Raw genomic sequence first — 17,884 nt, 5'->3', positions numbered from 1 at the left:
TGTTCTGCCTTCCGTTTCGTGTCCACGCTTACTTTATGAATAACTGGGGGAAAATCCACCCATGTTACATATATATATATATATTATATATATATATATATATATATATATATATATATATATATATAATATATATATATATTTTATAATGACGTTCCTCATTGAGACGCCATTTTCATTCAGTCATCAGCTAAGCAAAATCTTGCCTGATCCTCATTTGCAGTCTTACTCATAAGTATCTTCTTTCTTTCGTTCTCCTGAAATATTTTTCTCATTAAATATTTACGTCCTTTTAAGGTGAGACTTTTGATTTTAATTCTGGATTCTTGTGTGTTATTTAATTTACCAGATTTCCGTTTTGTCTTTCTTACCTTTCCTTTGATCTGTGTTTATGTCCCCTCCTCTGCCTTTTTCCCTAACTCCCTCGTTCGTTCTTGGCTTCACAAAGCGTTTCTCTCTCTCTCTCTCTCTCTCTCTCTCTCTCTCTCTCTCTCTCTCACAGCCCACCACTTGAAGCAGAAACATCAAATGTAATTTTCTTATTCACATATAAAACAGTAGGTTTTAAAAACAGACAACGGGAACAAGAGAACAAAAGAACAAAAGACTCTAAACAAAGGAAGGGTTAATGCTTTCAATGTTGCCTTCAAGTGCTTTTTCAAAAAGAAAGGTGCTGGAGCTTTCGTTATAATAATAATAATAATAATAATAATAATAATAATAATAATAATAATAATAATAATAATAATAACGAGAACTGAAGGGATAAAGCTACCAGATGGGAGTAACATCAAACACATAGATGAGACAGGATACAAATACCTGGGAATAATGGAAGGAGGGGATATAAAACACCAAGAGATGAAGGACACGATCAGGAAAGAATATATGCAGAGACTCAAGGCGATACTCAAGTCAAAACTCAACTCCGGAAATATGATAAAAAGCCATAAACACATTGGGGCAGTGCCAGTAATCAGATACAGCGCAGGAATAGTCGAATGGACGAAGGCAGAACTCCGCACCATAGATCAGAAAACCAGGAAACATATGACAATACACAAAGCGCTACACCCAAGAGCAAATACGGACAGACTATACATAACACGAAAGGAAGGAGGGAGAGGACTACTAAGTATAGAGGACTGCGTCAACATCGAGAACAGAGCACTGGGGCAATATCTGAAAACCAGTGATGACGAGTGGCTAAAGAGTGCATGGAAGAAGGACTAATAAAAGTAGACGAAGACCCAGAAAATATACAGAGACAGGAGAATGACAGACAGAACAGAGGACTGGCACAACAGACCAATGCACGGACAATACATGAGACAGACTAAGGAACTAGCCAGCGATGACACATGTCAATGGCCACAGAGGGGAGAGCTAAAGAAGGAAACTGAAGGAATGATAACAGCGGCACAAGATCAGGCCCTAAGAACCAGATATATTCAAAGAACGATAGACGGAAATAACATCTCTCCCATATGTAGGAAGTGCAATACGAAAAATGAAACATAAACCACATAGCAAGCGAATGCCCGGCACTTGCACAGAACCAGTACAAAAAGAGGCATGATTCAGTGGCAAAAGCCCTCCACTGGAGCCTGTGCAAGAAACATCAGCTACCTTGCAGTAATAAGAGGTACGAGCACCAACCAGAGGGAGTGACAGAAAACGATCAGGCAAAGATCCTCTGGGACTATGGTATCAGAACGGATAGGATGATACGTGCAAATAGACCAGACGTGACGTTAATTGACAAAGTCAAGAAGAAAGTATCACTCATTGATGTCGCAATACCATGGGACACCAGAGTTGAAGAGAAAAGAGAGGGAAAAAATGGATAAGTATCAAGATCTGAAAATAGAAATAAGAAGAATATGGGATATGCCAGTGGAAATCGTACCCATAATCATAGGAGCACTAGGCACGATCGCAAGATCCCTGAAAAGGAATCTAGAAAAACTAGACGCTGAAGTAGCTCCAGGACTCATGCAGAAGAGTGTGATCCTAGAAACGGCGCACATAGTAAGAAAAGTGATGGACTCCTAAGGAGGCAGGATGCAACCCGGAACCCCACACTATAAATACCACCCAGTCGAATTGGAGGACTGTGATAGAGCAAAAAAAAAATATAATAATAATAATAATAATAATAATAATAATAATAATAATAATAATAATAATAATAATAATATCCTTTACTTCAGCTCAGGGCCATATACATAGAATATACAAAATACAGACAGTAACATACACAATCTAGATACATGAGACAACATGATAAAAAAAAGAATAATCGGTACTTATCTACAAAATAGCTGAGGTAGCATAAAAGCTAGTAATCATAATACTGGTAATAACAGTAATAATATTGGTGAGAAAAAACATGAATTGGGAGTAAACAGTTAGTGCACATATTATATAACTTAAATTTCAACTAGAGACCTTAGGTGGTTACAGTAGTCAGGTCCAGAGGGCTACATGCAAAAATTGAATGTAAAAAAAACTTTAACTTGATAGTAATCACAGAAATAATGAAAAATTAAAATATCAGCAATAAATGTAATGACAAAATCTGCAGATGACATCTTGCCAATACAGAGATTAAGTCCTTTAGGGGACAAAGGCCTCATTTTCCCATCTTTCCCACAATTTAGATCTTCTTGCTTCACTCCTTAGGATGCTTTGTATGAGCGAGTTGCTGCTGTTTCTCACTCGGGTTACCAGACTGGACATAGTTCGCCTAACAATGATTTTTAAATTGTCCAGGTGGTTTTCTATGAACATCTGTGTGGCGGAGTGGTAGCGTGGAGTGTTTATGAGGCGTCTCAGAATGTCATTGTGCACAACAGTGATACGTCTCATGGTCTCTCGGGTATAGTTCGTCCAGAGGGAACACCCATAGATACTGTAGCAGCACGAGCGGAGGAGCAGCAGTTTCACGTCTCGGTGACAGAAGGCAAACCTCCTTGCAATCATGTTGCCAGTTGCACATAGTTTACGACGCCTCTGTTCAATGTCTGCCGTATCTTTTAGGTCATCGGTGATAATGTGACCCAAATACGGAAATTCCAGCCGATGGTTTCCGAGGAAAATTTGAGGTCTGCAATATGCTTAAGCGATCTCGGGAGCAGCGACATGCACTGGGTCCTGGTTTCGTTGTAGATTATATCAAATTCCTCTGCATACTGGCGGCAAGAGCTTTATAATTATTATTATTATATCATATATTATTATGATTATTCAAAGATGAATCTATTCAACTGGAACAAGCCCACCGGAAGGGCCATTGTATTGTCTCTTTCATTTAATAAGAAATTTTATTTTCTCTAGCAAATTTGGTCTCTAATTATCATATTTTCTTTATATATTTTTATTAAATTGAAATTTCACGTTAAATTTGATTTTTTCTGCTAATGTTTTCCTTTTTTATTGAAAAATTTCAATTACACATTAAATTTCTCTTTTGATCCTTTTTCTGTTTTATTTATTAAAGAATTAAATTTTCCACTGAAGTTTTGCATCTCGTTTTGATAATTTAAATTTCCTCAATCCCTTCATCTTTATTATTTTGATAAAGTGATTTTATCACTCCTCATTTGAATGTTTTGTCTAGTTTAATTTTTTATTGTGGTGAAATCCCCCCCACCCCACCCCATCCCCCCATTTAACTTTTGCGTTTCATTCAGTGAGAATTTTTTTGTCTCGAGATGATTGACAGCAATCTTCATCAACATCCTTGCAAGTTGAAATACCGACTCTTCGGAGTTTGAGAGGGGCGAAATTTGAAAAAGAATTGGCTTTCAAGTGACGTTTGATTTATTCTCTCTCTCTCTATATTTCTCTCTCTCCTCTATCTCTCCATCCGTCTTCTCTCGCTCTCTCTCTCTCTCTCTCTCTCTCTCTCTCTCTCTCTCTCTCTCTCGCTCACGAAAATATAAAGCAAATTATTTTCGGCGCCTTTGAGTATCGTAACTGAGCCATAGTGAAAGAGCTGGGGGTCCATGGGCGAAAGACTTGGATGCCAGAGAGAGAGAGAGAGAGAGAGAGAGAGAGAGAGAGAGATTTCGGATCTAGACTGATTCCCTCAGTCGTCAGTTTTATCCCGAGACTGACTAATTTCTGAATAGCAGGAGTCTTAAAATGGCTTCCTATCTCTGTCCCTCTTGGAAGTTTGTTTCATGAAGTTGACAAAACTTCAACTTATAATCAAAGACTCGTCAGTTATTCAAATTAAAAAGATGGATTTGTTAGTTACTTTTTCCTTTCAGTTTATTTCCTTTCATTTATTGCCTTTTTTTATTTTTTCGTGAACGTCTCGTGGTCAACATTAAAAAAAAATATATTATTTTTAATTCCTTGATTTTAAAGCTTATATATTTTTTAATGTTGCCAAGTTTCTAATAAAGAGAAATAAAATTATATGAATATTAAAATATTATTTTTGGAAAATCACCAAGATCTGTTGTAAAGTTTCCAATAGAGAAAGAGCGATAAAAATATTCGAACAATGAGACTTTCCGGGAAATCTTCAAATTATGTTCATTATGAAGATGAATATGACAATTAGAGAAGATTATCAGATTAATTATGAAATAAGAGAATTAGGAAAATAATCTTTTATCTGAAGAATCAATTGACCCCACACCTTCAGAAGGAACTTTTGGGAGGCCCGCCTTCATGATCTCTTGAGGACACTTTGAGACGATATCCTCACACTCATTTGTATTCCTCTGGTCGCCAGGTTTTATTATTCCCCCTCACCAACACAGACTCAGGCGTTCTTATCTCTCTTAAAATCAAGCACGTGTCAGTCGTATTTAGAGAGAGAGGGAGGGGAAAGGGGAATGGTATTTGGGATCAGAAATACATGTTGAAATGTTCTCAAAGCATTGCATAATAGAGAGAGAGAGAGAGAGAGAGAGAGAGATTGCAAATTCGACCTTTTCTGTCTATGACAAGCGAGCATCAGAGCGTAGGTAAGCTCCTTCCTCTGGCAAAGAGCATTTCACGGCCTGCACTGACAGACAGACAGACAGATTCTTTGGAGGAAATGACCTTCATATCCTGTTTCTTTGCTATTTTTAATGTTGGAAAGAAGCCATGTGAATGTCCTCATATCGATCTAACGGTATTCTTGTTGTCTTAGTCAAATTTATCGAGGGCAGTGTCACTTCGTTCATTTGAGATTTTGTCTTATTGTGACCCATTAACTCTAGCACCAGACCATTCTTGGTCACTGTCTAGCGCTATCTCAGTCCAGTGTTCTTGTGGGTATCTGACTGCCCAGGGCATGTGGATTCTGCTGCAGTTGAATATCCAATGTATGTAGGATCCTGCAGGAACCATCTTTCTATTGTCTTCCCAAGGGCCTATGAACTGACCCCCTTCCTTCCATCTCGACCTGTTGTATTCTATCCCTCTAAAACTCGTTTTCCCTACATGTTCTGTTTTGAATTCTAGTAAGTTTGTGATCAGTTGCTGACTGTCTCAGTTTTATATCTGAGAATCCTTCTCCAGGATGATTCCTTTTCGTCAGATTCAGGTTCTGAGAGAGAGAGTTGACATTTTATAAAATGTAAGTGAAAGGATGTGGGATAATATTCTTTTGCATAAATTCTGGTCAGTTGCTACTTATAGCTCAGTGCTGAGCTCTTTGAGCACTTTCCTCTCCTCCTGAAGGGGATGTGCTTTCATCTGGTGATTTACCTGGTGCAGGTAAATCATGCAAGAACGATCCTTGGGCTGCATTGTCAGCATTAAAATTCGGGCCCTGGTCTAGAACTACTAACGACTTAAGAAGTTCTGAAAGTTGGCTAACAGAAGTTCATTTTGCTTTAAATTCTCCTTCTCCCATTCCACAAAACTGGCCCAGTCTTCCTAACCCACCCAATCCCACTACATTTTAACCACCTCTAGCCACAACCTACCACCCACTATAATACACCTCATCGATATCAGTCTTCTCTTAGTTACTACTTTCATCTCTCTCTTCTCACCAGTTTCTTTAATAATAATAATAATAATAATAATAATAATAATAATAATAATAATAATAATAATAATAATAATAATAATAATAATAATAATAAATAAAAATAATAATAATTTGCTTTAGGATTAAGAAATATCACTGATTATTTCTTCATAAACCTACATAAATTGGAAGTCTTCCTCTTCTCTTGATTATAATGTTTGTACTAAAGTGAACATAAAATTATCTAAATATTCACGAGAGCTCAAGAAATTCCGTCTTGTCGACAATCTTCAACATGGCATTTTCGTCACCCTTCTCCTGTCCCCCACTCTCGGCCCCCCCCTCTCACCCCCCCCTGGGGGGCGAGAAAATTGGCCCCCCTCTAAATATTTATGAGGCCTGAGAAACTGTGATTAGGATTTTAAGGAGGCTTTGCGCAGACTCCTGAAGGAGGCCCACAAAGTTGGCCTTTGAGAGATGTGTGTTATGGTTTGGGCCTCTTTCTTTTGCTTTGGCAGATTTGGTGCCTTTTGGCCTCATTGGGACTCGTTGCTGCTGCCCTCACCTGTGTCGTAGGGTCTGTTGCAAGGTTCTGATTATCGATCTTTTTATGAGGGTGCTAGTATCCAGTGGTGGTATTCTGGAGGTTTTTTGGCTCTCTCTCTCTCTCTCTCTCTCTCTCTCTCTCTCTCTCTCTCTCTCTCTCTCTCTCTCTCTCTCTCTCTCTCTTACAAACGCCTAACGTTAACATCAGCGTTTTCAAATGAGTTTTCCAGGATCACCAAATCAGGGAATATTGTTTCTCATTCACACCTGTCTCTCTCTCTCTCCTTCGCGAAAGGAATCAGTAATGATTCTCTCTTGTTCCTTCCTCTCCATTCCGAACGGGACAAAGTTTACCGAAATGGGAACGTCTGTTTCGCCCACCCCTGTTCCAGTACTGTTTTGCAGTGAGAGAGAGAGTGTGTGTGTGTGTGTTTTCCCCTTTCTGAGTGTTCCTCTGTATAATAACTTTTTAAATTTTTTATACTTTCCAAGTAATGAATTTCCTTATATTTTCCAGAGAGTATTACATTTGCACTAAATAGAAGTATCTTTCCACTTGAATATTTTAAACCTCTCTGATTCCATATTTTTTTGTTCTTTCCAGGTAAGTCCCACAAGGTCGTCCATGTCTCTGGGTGCTTTGAGTTTATTTTATTTAATTTTCTTTTTGGGGAGAAATCACTTTTATTTTATGTCTTACGGAAATAACTGTTATTTCTGTCAGATATTTAAGCTGTAACTTTCCCTTTAATAGATATTTGCAGTTATTCCCAAAGTATTTACGCGCAATATTCGTTATTATTATTATTCAGATGAACCTTATTCGTATGGAACAAGTCCACCGAAGGGCCACTGAATAATTTTCAAGAACCTTCCAAAGAATATTCTGGTGTTCATTCGAAAGAAGTCACAGAAGGTAGTAATGGAATAGTAAATGTGCTTTGTCTAGGAAAACTGCAAAAGCTAGTTACAAGCAATATCAAAGGCGTCCTGTCTTGGTTAATAGAATAATTTACAAGAAAAACCTCGCCAAACAAAAGCAAGTCTTTAAAGAAGCAAGGAGGGAGCCCTTCGTTAGGTAAATATCAAAATTAAAGTATAACTTGCCACTTTCTCTAGTTTGGGATAGAATCCATAAATTACTAGGGAAATTTTCCCCTTCTCCTTTACCAATTTTGAAAATCAAATTGGAAGTTATATCGGATGCAAGAGAGGTGGCAGAGGCCTTTGCTCGGCACTTTTCAAGCATTTCAAGCCCCAGTCACTACTCCCCTGAATTTCTCAATATTAGAAACACGACTATAGTTAATCCGCCTGTTAGTTCTAACTCTAAGGCATATAACCTTCCATTTAATATTGTCGAATTCGAATATGCCTTTTCTTTGTCTTCTCCAACATCACCTGAAGAAGATATTATTTATGCAATGATTTCTCATTTACCTCTGGAGTCAAAAAAATTCTTTGTCGATGTTTTAAACGAATTCTGGTATTCAGGGACTTCATATAAGTTGTGGAAAAACTCTGTTATAGTTCCATTTTTTAAACCTGGAAAGGACCCTAGTCATCCTAAAAGTAATAGACCTATTGTTCTTACCAGCTGTGTCTTCAAGATTTACGAACGAATGGTGAATTTTCGTCTGGTATGGTTATTAGAAACAAAGAGCTTGTTGTCGAAGAGGCAATTTGGCTTCCGAAAGAATAGAAGTACTTTGGACCCCTTATTATGTCTCGCACGTGAGATTCAGAATGCTTTTGCAGTCTAAAATCAAGCCATTGCTGTGCTCTTTGATCTAGAAAAAGCATTTAATACTACCTGGAGGGCTGGCATTTTAATGCAGCTGGTTGAATGGCGTATTGGTGGCAATATGTTTAATTTTGCCAAAGACTTCCTGTCTGACCGGTACCTTAAAGTTAGAATTGGCTCTACCTTCTCATCAGAGTATCTTCAGGAAGAAGGCATTCCACAAGGGAGTGTGCTTAGTCCAACGTTTTTTAATATTGCCATTAATGGTTTACTTGAATATCTCCCTGTTGGAGTAACTGGTCAAGCAGTCGCGGATGATATTGTTATGTGTAGTAGAGCTACTGCAGTTGAAGCTTGTACTAAAATTCAGATTGCAATTAATGCTGCTACTACCTGGGCTAATAGTAAAGGTTTCAAATTTTCTGCTGAGAAAACTAAAGCTATACGTTTTTGTAGAACACGAAGAAGGGAAGAGATTCCAACCTTATTTTTAGAAGGTTCTATCTTGTTGTATGAAGATAAAGTCAAATATTTAGGAATTGTTTTTGACCAAAAATTGACTTTTGCTGAACATATAAATGAGACTGCAGTAAATGTTAAACAACAGTGCAATATTCTTAAAGTTGTTAGTAACCTGAATTTTGGAGCTGACCGTACTACTTTATTAAGAATTTATCAGGCCCTATGCTCGAATAAGGTTGATTATGGATCTCAGGTTTATGGCTCGGCATGTAAGACCTTGTTAGGCAAGCTGGATGTAGTACACAGTATGGCATTGCATATTTGTACAGGTGCTTTTAAAACGTCTCCTGTTGAGAGCCTTTATGTAGACTTTGGTTTTCCTCCTCTTTTCATTCGGAGGGAGGAACAGGGTCTCCGATATTTGTCATGAGCACTAACCTCTCAATCTAATCCAAATTTTAAGAATATAAAACATCCTGTTGACAGAGCACCAACTAGACCTACATTGCCTAAGCCCCTTGAAGTTAGATTAAACATCAGTGTGAGAGAGGTAGGCCTTATTCTTCCACTGGTTATGGAAACTACATTTTCTAAATTCCCTCCTTGGTGTAGGCCTCCTTTAGATATTTGCCAAGTTAGAGACAACAAAAAAATCATCTCAGTTGTTCAGCTTAAAAGTAGCGTCCTGCCCCATGTTTCTGAGCATAGTAACTCGATTGCTGTATATACAGATGGGTCAAAATCAGCAAATGGAGTTGGATGTTCTGTCATCTTCGGTGAGAGAACAATTAAAAAAAAAGCCTCCCTATTAAGTTCTCAACTTTTAATGCCGAGATCTATGCTATTTTTAGCGTTTTGAAATTTATTTCTAGTACAGGTAGCACTGGGGACTCGTATATTATTTTTTGTAATTCCCAGAGTTCCCTAGCAGCACTCCAGAAGTTGATGCCATCTAATCAACTCGTTCAAGAGGTGCAGGATTGGCTGGTCCTCCTGCATTCTCGAAAACACAGTGTGAAGTTTTGTTAGGTTCCCTCGCACTTGCATGTGGGAATTCGTGGTAACGAGCTGGCTGATACAGCCGCTAAGCAGGCAGCTTCCTCCCGGGCTTCCCACTCTGTGAGGGTTCCCTGTGAAGATTTTAAACTTTTTATTAAATCATTTTGTAGGACTAAGTGTCAGAATCACTGATCCAACTGAAATAGTAATTTAAAGCTGAAATCGATTAGACCTTCTGTTCATCCCTGGTCCCCCTCTGTTGGGATGGATAGAAGATCTAGTATAGTTTTAACGCGCCTGCGTATAGGGCATACTTTTTTAACTCACCGGTATCTTTTAACTAGTGGAGCAGAGAGGCAGGTTCCTCAATGCTCCAATTGTAATGTTGGCATTACAGTGAGGCATATATTTGTTGACTGTCCTCTTTATTTTAATAATAGACGTCTGTTTGGTTTCACCAACAAACCTTTGTCAGATATTTTAGGAGAAGGTGCTCCCACAGAGGAGATTTTTAAATTTCTTAAAGAAATCCATTTGTTTTATGATATTTAATTGAGTATTTTAATATGAATTTGATTTTGATAATTTGATTTAATTATATAAGTGTATTTTGTATTAGTAAATATATCCAGTCGATATATATGCGCTGAATGGCCTTTGGCTTCGGCACGTGGCAAATGGCCACAAGCCACAAATTTTATAAATTCATTCATTCTAGCGTCTTTTGTTAGTAGTTTATTGTACGTCTAAATTTGTAAGTGTGATAAATATATTCAGTTGACAGAGTTCTATAAGATTGCCAAGAATGACTACAGTTTGTTATGGATTACAAAATTGCGTCACCTGGCTCCAAGGAAAATTGGCTCTGGGGTCCAAGTGGCCGAAATGCCAAGGAACAGTTCTATTTTGAAGTAAATTTAAATTTTAATCCAGTCAGTGGCCAGGCAGTTGAGCACTCCAGAATCTTTGCGGTTTTTTATATTAGTTGAAGCAGCGTTTAACATCAAAGTTCAAGGTCTTGGAAGGTGAAAAGGTGGATCTGAATGCGCTCACGTTACATTAAAACGCACACTAATGAAAATCAATACATCCGCATTTTTGAGCAAAGCAAAAAAGTCAGGCTTTTTCGAAGTCTGCTTGGAACAGCCACCCACCCCGTCCAAGGAGTTGCATCTCCTAGGAGAGAGAGAGAGAGAGAGAGAGAGAGAGATTGATGTCGCCGAGATGAAAAAGTATTGAGAGAGAAATTCTGCTGAGAAAGACTAATAAAGATTCCTCAGGATCTTCGGCCGATATCATCCCCGAGTCAGCCAGGCTCGCCGGGTCCAGGAATATTGGACCGAGGATGTTTAGAGGCTGAGAGAGAGAGAGAGAGAGAGTACATATTCTTCATACATATTCTTTTCTGTATATACATTTATCCAAAGGACGATAATACGTCTGCCTGCAGCTAGACAAAGTACGAGCAAAAATGTAGATGTTCTTCAGGAATGAAAAGTGTAGCCGACAATTTCACGCTGTCAGGAAAAATGGAAAAATTCTCAATTCGATTTTGACTTACAATCCAAAGCCTGACTGGGGTCATATTTAACAAGAATAGCCTTCAGGAAACGGCTGTTTCATAGCAGTCAGTGGTCTTTGCTCTCGGCTGTTACATGGAAACTGGCCGAGTTGGAGAGAGAGCGCTGGAGAGGCCAGGTGGGTTGGGGTGTGTGTGTGTGTGTGTGGGGGGGGGGGGGGGGGGTTCAGTGCTACTTAAGCCTACAAGAATCTCAACTGCAGACTTTGGGCTGAAGGGTTTTTGGAAAGTAAGCGGAAATGACGTCATCTCGTGACCTTCCTCAAGATCATATGTCATAGTTAAGTGATATGAATACCGTTGTTTATGTAAGTCAGGAAAAGGCGTTTGGGTAGCCAACTTCGTCGGCCTTCACGTAAAAAAAAAAAAAAAAAGAAATCATCAGAAATCTTGAGAATTGTTCAAAAAAAAAAAAAAAAAAAATAGCAACATAGGAATGATTATCGAGATGCATTGTCCACTAGAGCTGTTCATTACTCGGATGGGTGCCCATAAAAAATTAAGTTACTTTCATCATCTTAAGGTCAAGGGCATATGGGGCCTGCAGCTTCACTTCAAAAGATTGATATTTGATCTTTCCTCATTAGTGGCTTTTATTCTTTTGGTTCTTGATTGCTGAGAGAGAGAGAGAGAGTCTCTCTCTCTCTCTCTCTCTCTCTCTCTCTCTCTTTCTATCTCCTGTAGCTCCCGCCCCCACAACTCAATCTTCTCCAAACCCAGTATAGACAAAACGTGCAGATCTTGCAAGTTCATTTTTAGCCTAAAGTTCAACAGACACAGCCCCCTGGCTGTAGTTGGCAGCGTTGCATCTGCTTCTTTCCCCATCTCCCAGGGATGCTTTGATCCTCATAACCTTTTTTTTTTCAAGAGGCGTTCTTTACCCCTCGTTTTCTACGGGTCTGAGCTAGATAAATACACAGCGTTTCATATTATAGTTACCGCTGCTTAAACACGACTAATGAAAGTTAGTTTGTCGTCAAATGAAAGTCGGTTTTGTATTAAGATGAAAGTAGTTTTGTCGTCAAATGAAAGTTCAAATGAAAGTCGGGTTTGTCATCAAATGAAAGTCGGTTTTGTCGTCAAATGAAAGTCGGTTCTGTCGTCAAATGAAAGTCGGGTTTGTCGTCAAATGAAAGTGAGTTTTGTCGTCAAATGAAATTCGGTTTCGTCGTCAAATGAAAGTAGGGTTTGTCGTCAAATGAAAGTCGGGTTTGTCGTCAAATGAAAGTCGTTTTTTCGTCAAATGAAAGTCCTTTTGTCGACAAATGAAAGTCGGGTTTGTCGTCAAATAAAAGTCACTTTGTCGTCAAATGAAAGTCGTCTTTTTTTGTCAAATGAAAGTCCTTTTGTCGTCAAATGAAAGTCGGTTCTGTCGTCAAATGAAAGTCGGGTTTGTCGTCAAATGAAAGTCAGTTTTGTCGTCAAATGAAATTTGGTTTTGTCGCCAAATGCAAGTAGGGTTTGTCGTCAAATGAAAGTCGGTTTTTTCGTCAAATGAAAGTCCTTTTGTCATCAAATGAAAGTCGGGTTTGTCGTCAAATGAAAGTACTTTTGTCGTCAAATGAAAGTCGGGTTTGTCGTCAAATGAAAGTACTTTTGTCGTCAAATGAAAGTCGGGTTTGTCGTCAAATGAAAGTCCTTTTGTCGTCAAATGAAAGTCTGTTTTTTCGTCAAATGAAAGTCGGTTTGTCGTCAAATGAAAGTCAGTTTTGTCGTCAAATGAAAGTAGGTTTTGTCATCAAATTGAGAGTCAGTCGTCTGATCAAATGAAAACTTCTTGCATATCGCAAAGTAACTCATCGAAGGGTTATCACAATCTCATTAGACGCCTGACTGGGAGGTTGCTAGTTCGTTGCAACTTCGCAGCCAGCTTTCCCTGTCCTTATGAAAACCTTCTTGGGGCTCACGAGAGAATATTGAAAGCGCTTCTCGTGATGGGGTCAGACTTTGCGAGCAAAACATATTTTTAAATTGTCTAGGTCTCTGTTCGGTTGGGATATTGAAACTCAATCTTCTCTTAAAGACTATTACAGAAAATACAGTGAGGTTCTGTAAGGCTTTGGAATATTGAGCTTTTTATGGAATACTGATATTCGTAGATAGGTATTTCCTTTTTATAGGATAAGAGATTTTAAGAAGGCTTTAGTTCCATGTAAAGACTCTCTCTCTCTCTCTCTCTCTCTCTCTCTCTCTCTCTCTCTCTCTCTCTCTCTCTCTCTCCTCGGTTTTTCACTTTCCTCCCCTTCTGCTTTCATGAAGGAGGTAACGATGTTACGAAATCATTGATTTATTAACTTTATTTTATAAATCCGTCAAAGGGACCGATGATTCCATCGGATTTGAAGTAGATATATTTGGGAATTAATTTGATCGGGAAATCCTTCACTGAGAAGTGACCTGAAAATTCTGGTCTCTGGTGAAATGTCTGAGGTGATGTTTGGTGACAGCATTTCCACTTACTTTATTTAACTGTAAATGGGATTTTAATGAAGAATGTTAACTGAGGACAATTTGCTTTTTCTCAAAGTGACTCAACTTTTTATTCGGTGTCACAAAAATGAGAGAGAGAGAGAGAGAGAGAGAGAGAGAGAGAGAGAGAATTAGCTTTCATCTACATATTAAATTCTCTAACCTTCTGCGAATTAAATTCTCTAACCTGTTACTTATCATACTAAATGAAGCGTAAGTATAACAAATATTTTTATTTCGTAATATGTTTTTGATAACAACCTCTGGGTTGAAGCAGATGCTAACATTTAAGTCTCCTCTCTCTCTCTCTCTCTCTCTCTCTCTCTCTCTCTCTCTCTCTCTCTCTCTCTCTCTTGGAGACACTGGGACATCATCAGAGGAGGAAGCACCTCGATAGCTCGAGGAGGAGGAGGAGGAGGAGGAGGAGGAGGAGGAGGAGGAGGAGGAGGAGGCCAAATACCTCCGCTGGTGGATCCCAAAAGTGAATTAATTTTGGTCTCCGCTTCATCAGGAATCTGTCGCACTGACGGGGACCTTACAGACCTTACAGACCTTGACAGTTCGTTCGGGTTTGCCCCAGGTCCCTCAGTGTGAGGCACCTCTAATGTCTACCAGAGAGTTGCTAGTACATCTTCCGGTATATTTTGCATCTTCCAATCTTGGATGGTCTGGGATGCAGTTTAGATATTTGTCGAGCTTATTCTTAAACACATCTACGCTCACTCCTGATATATTCCTCAGATGAGCTGGCAACGCATTGAATGGACGCTGCATTATCGATGCTGGTGCGTAGTGGATTAATGTCCTGTGTGCTTTCCTTATTTTTCCTGGTATTGTTTTGGGCACTATTAATCTACCTCTGCTTGCTCTTTCTGATATTTTTAGTTCCATGATATTTTCTGTTATTCCTTCCTATCTGTTTCCATGCCTGAATTATCATGTAGCGTTCTCTTCTCCTTTCTAGACTATAATTTTTAATGATTGTAGTCTTTCCCAGTAGTCAAGGTCCTTAACTTCTTCTATTCTAGCTGTAAAGGACCTTTGTACACTCTCTATTTGTGCAATATCCTTTTGATAGTGTGGGTACCATATCATATTGCAATATTCAAGTGGACTACGAACATATGTTTTATAAAGCATAATCATGTGTTCAGCTTTTCTTGTTTTGAAGTGCCGTAACAACATTCCCATTTTTGCTTTACATTTTGCCAAAAGAATTGCTATTTGATCATTGCATAAACATGTTCCTATTCATCATCACACCAAGGTCTTTAACTGCTTCCTTATTTGTGATTGTTTTTTTTTCTCATTATTAGGTCCCCTATATGCATATAGCTTTCCTTCTCTGTCTCCATAATTTATTGATTCAAATTTATCACAGTTAAATACCATCCTATTTTCCTCTGCCCAATCATATACTTTGTTAAGGTCTCTTTGTAGAGCGTTCCTATCTTCATCACAAGTAATTTCTCTACTTATTCTTGTGTCATCAGCGAAACTACTCACTACCTAATCCTTAACATTACTGTCTATGTCTTCAATCATAATAACAAACAGTATTGCAGCTAACACCGTACCTGTGGCACACCGGATATTACCTTGGTTTCATCCGATTTCTCATCGTTTGCAATAACTATCTGTTTTCTGTTGTGTAAAAATTCTTTTAACCATCTTCCTATTTTATCTACGATATTGTGTTTTCTAATTTTCTTTGCTAATATATTATGGTCTACTTTGTCAAAAGCTTTTGCAAAGTCTAGATAAACCACATCTGTTTCATTTCCGCTTTTCATATTTTTGAATATGTTCTCACGGTGGACTAACAGTTGGGTTTGTGTACTTTTTCCGGGTACGAAACCGTGTTGTCCTATATTAAACAAATTATTTTTTATTAAATGTTTCATAATATTTTTCTTCATTACCCTTTCATACACTTTCATAATATGTGATGTTAGACTAACAGGCCTATAATTACTTGCCTCAAGTCTTGATCCATTTTTGAAAGTAGGGGTGATATATGCTAATTTGTGCTCATCATAAATCTTGCCTGTATCTACACTTTGTCTTAATAATATTGCAAGTGGCTTTGCGATAGAATGAACTACTTTCTTTAACAAAATAGCAAGGATTCCATCAGGCCCTGCAGCAGCTCCATTTTTAATTTCATTAATTGCCTGCACAATATCAGCTTCATTAATTTCTATGTCAGCTAAATATTCACTATTTCGTCCCTTACTTCTATATCATTATCTTCATTATCTATTCTAGGGGTGAATTCTCTCTTATATCGTTCTGCCAGTATGTTGCAAATTTCCTTTTTTTCATTCGTTAATCTCCCTTCAATTCTCAGAGGGCCTATTTCTATTCTTCTTTTATTCATCTTCTTCGCATATGAGTATAATAGTTTGGGGTTTTGCTTGATATTTAATAGGGTTTTTTCTTCCAATTTCCGTTTTTCATTTTCTTTTGATTGTATAATCTTTTGTTCTGCATTTTCTATCTTACTTTTAGTTCTATAACTTTCCATGCATTTTTTCTTTTGCAAGACCTTTTTTCCACTTTCTGATTTTCTGGAACAAGATCCTTCTGTCTCTTGGTATGCATGAATGATGTTTACTTTTCTTCTTCGGTATATATTTATCCACTATTTTCTCTAATATTTATATAATATCTCCGTATTTACCCTTATGTCATCGCTTACGAAAATGTTATCCCAATCTTTGTTTAATTCTTCATTTATTTCTGACCATTTTATATTTTTACTGTAGAAGTTGTATTTTCCATATCCTTCCCACTTTTTCATTTCTTGCTTATCTCTGTTTTCACTTGCTTTGGAATGAACTGTTAATTCTATGACATTATGGTCTGAAAATACTCGCATTATAAACTATTATTTCTTTAACATAATTCACCTCGTTCACAAATACTAGGTCTAAAGTATTTTCCTTTCTTGTTGGCAGGTGATTTATTTGTTGGGGTAGATGGGAAAACGGAAGACAAAAGAACATCCCGAAGCTGTGATTGAGCAATTTATGAGACGAAAATCATGATGCATTGTACTTGAGGCGAAGGAAATGGTTGCTTTTATATTGGTTCGTTACAGTACTGCTTAATGTCAACCGTCTTTTGAATATAAGCATATATATTTATATATGAAAAATATGGTAATTATTTCACTGAAGAGAAAAATGTTCGGTTTTGAGATAAAAAAAAATGAAAACGAGACACGACCTCCTCTTTTAACTTAATTCTATATGTTACCGAGAATTAAAAAAAATACGCGAAGGTAACTCCTTGAGAGAGAGAGAGAGAGAGAGAGAGAGAGAGAGAGAGAGAGAGAGAGAGAGAGAATCTGACTAGTTAGCAATAAAGATGTTATATTTTTTGATTTTCCATTCTGAACACAACTACCCTTTAGACAAATGCTTAAAAAAAAATTTTTTTCATTGCTTTAAAAGCCAGTGAATATCGAGGTAATATCCACAGAGGTCATCGCAGTGATGAAAATGAGAGGGAATAGGAATTAAATCTGGGTTATCATTCGGCTGAAAGAATTTTTATTTCATTTTGGAATGACGACGGAATCCACAAAATCCCTTTTCTGCTCTGACGAACTTCACGGGACGTGGAAATGATTATTCCTCCATTTAGGTTTTTATTAATAGTCCCCGAATCGTTTTCCGTTTTTACAGAGGATTTGAATGAGATTTATTATAGTAGTGTTTGTGGGTCGTCATTGTTACGTGGAGTGTAGCGTGTGACGGGATCTTATGTGAAATTAAATTTATTTGGGAAAATAAAATATTTTGGGGAAATGATCCAGACAGTTGTTTCCAGTTTGTCTGCAGAGGATATTGACAGCGAGTTATTGATGAAATTTGGAGGAGTCAAAGAGATTAAATCACGACAGTCAGGAGGTATTGCTTTCTGTTACAGTAGCACTTCAACTTAATGGACATATTGAAAAGTCCAGACTTCTCCCAAGTGACAAAGTCCGAAAGGACCCCGTGTCATTCATTGTCTGCACTTGGACATTTTCGATACGGCAATTCCACATCGTTCTTAATTTTAACTAATGAATTTTACACTCAACATTGGATTA

This window comes from Macrobrachium nipponense, chromosome 25, assembly GCF_015104395.2.
Source record: "Macrobrachium nipponense isolate FS-2020 chromosome 25, ASM1510439v2, whole genome shotgun sequence".
In the NCBI taxonomy this organism is placed as follows: domain Eukaryota; kingdom Metazoa; phylum Arthropoda; class Malacostraca; order Decapoda; family Palaemonidae; genus Macrobrachium; species Macrobrachium nipponense.
This window is presented reverse-complemented; position numbering follows the sequence as displayed.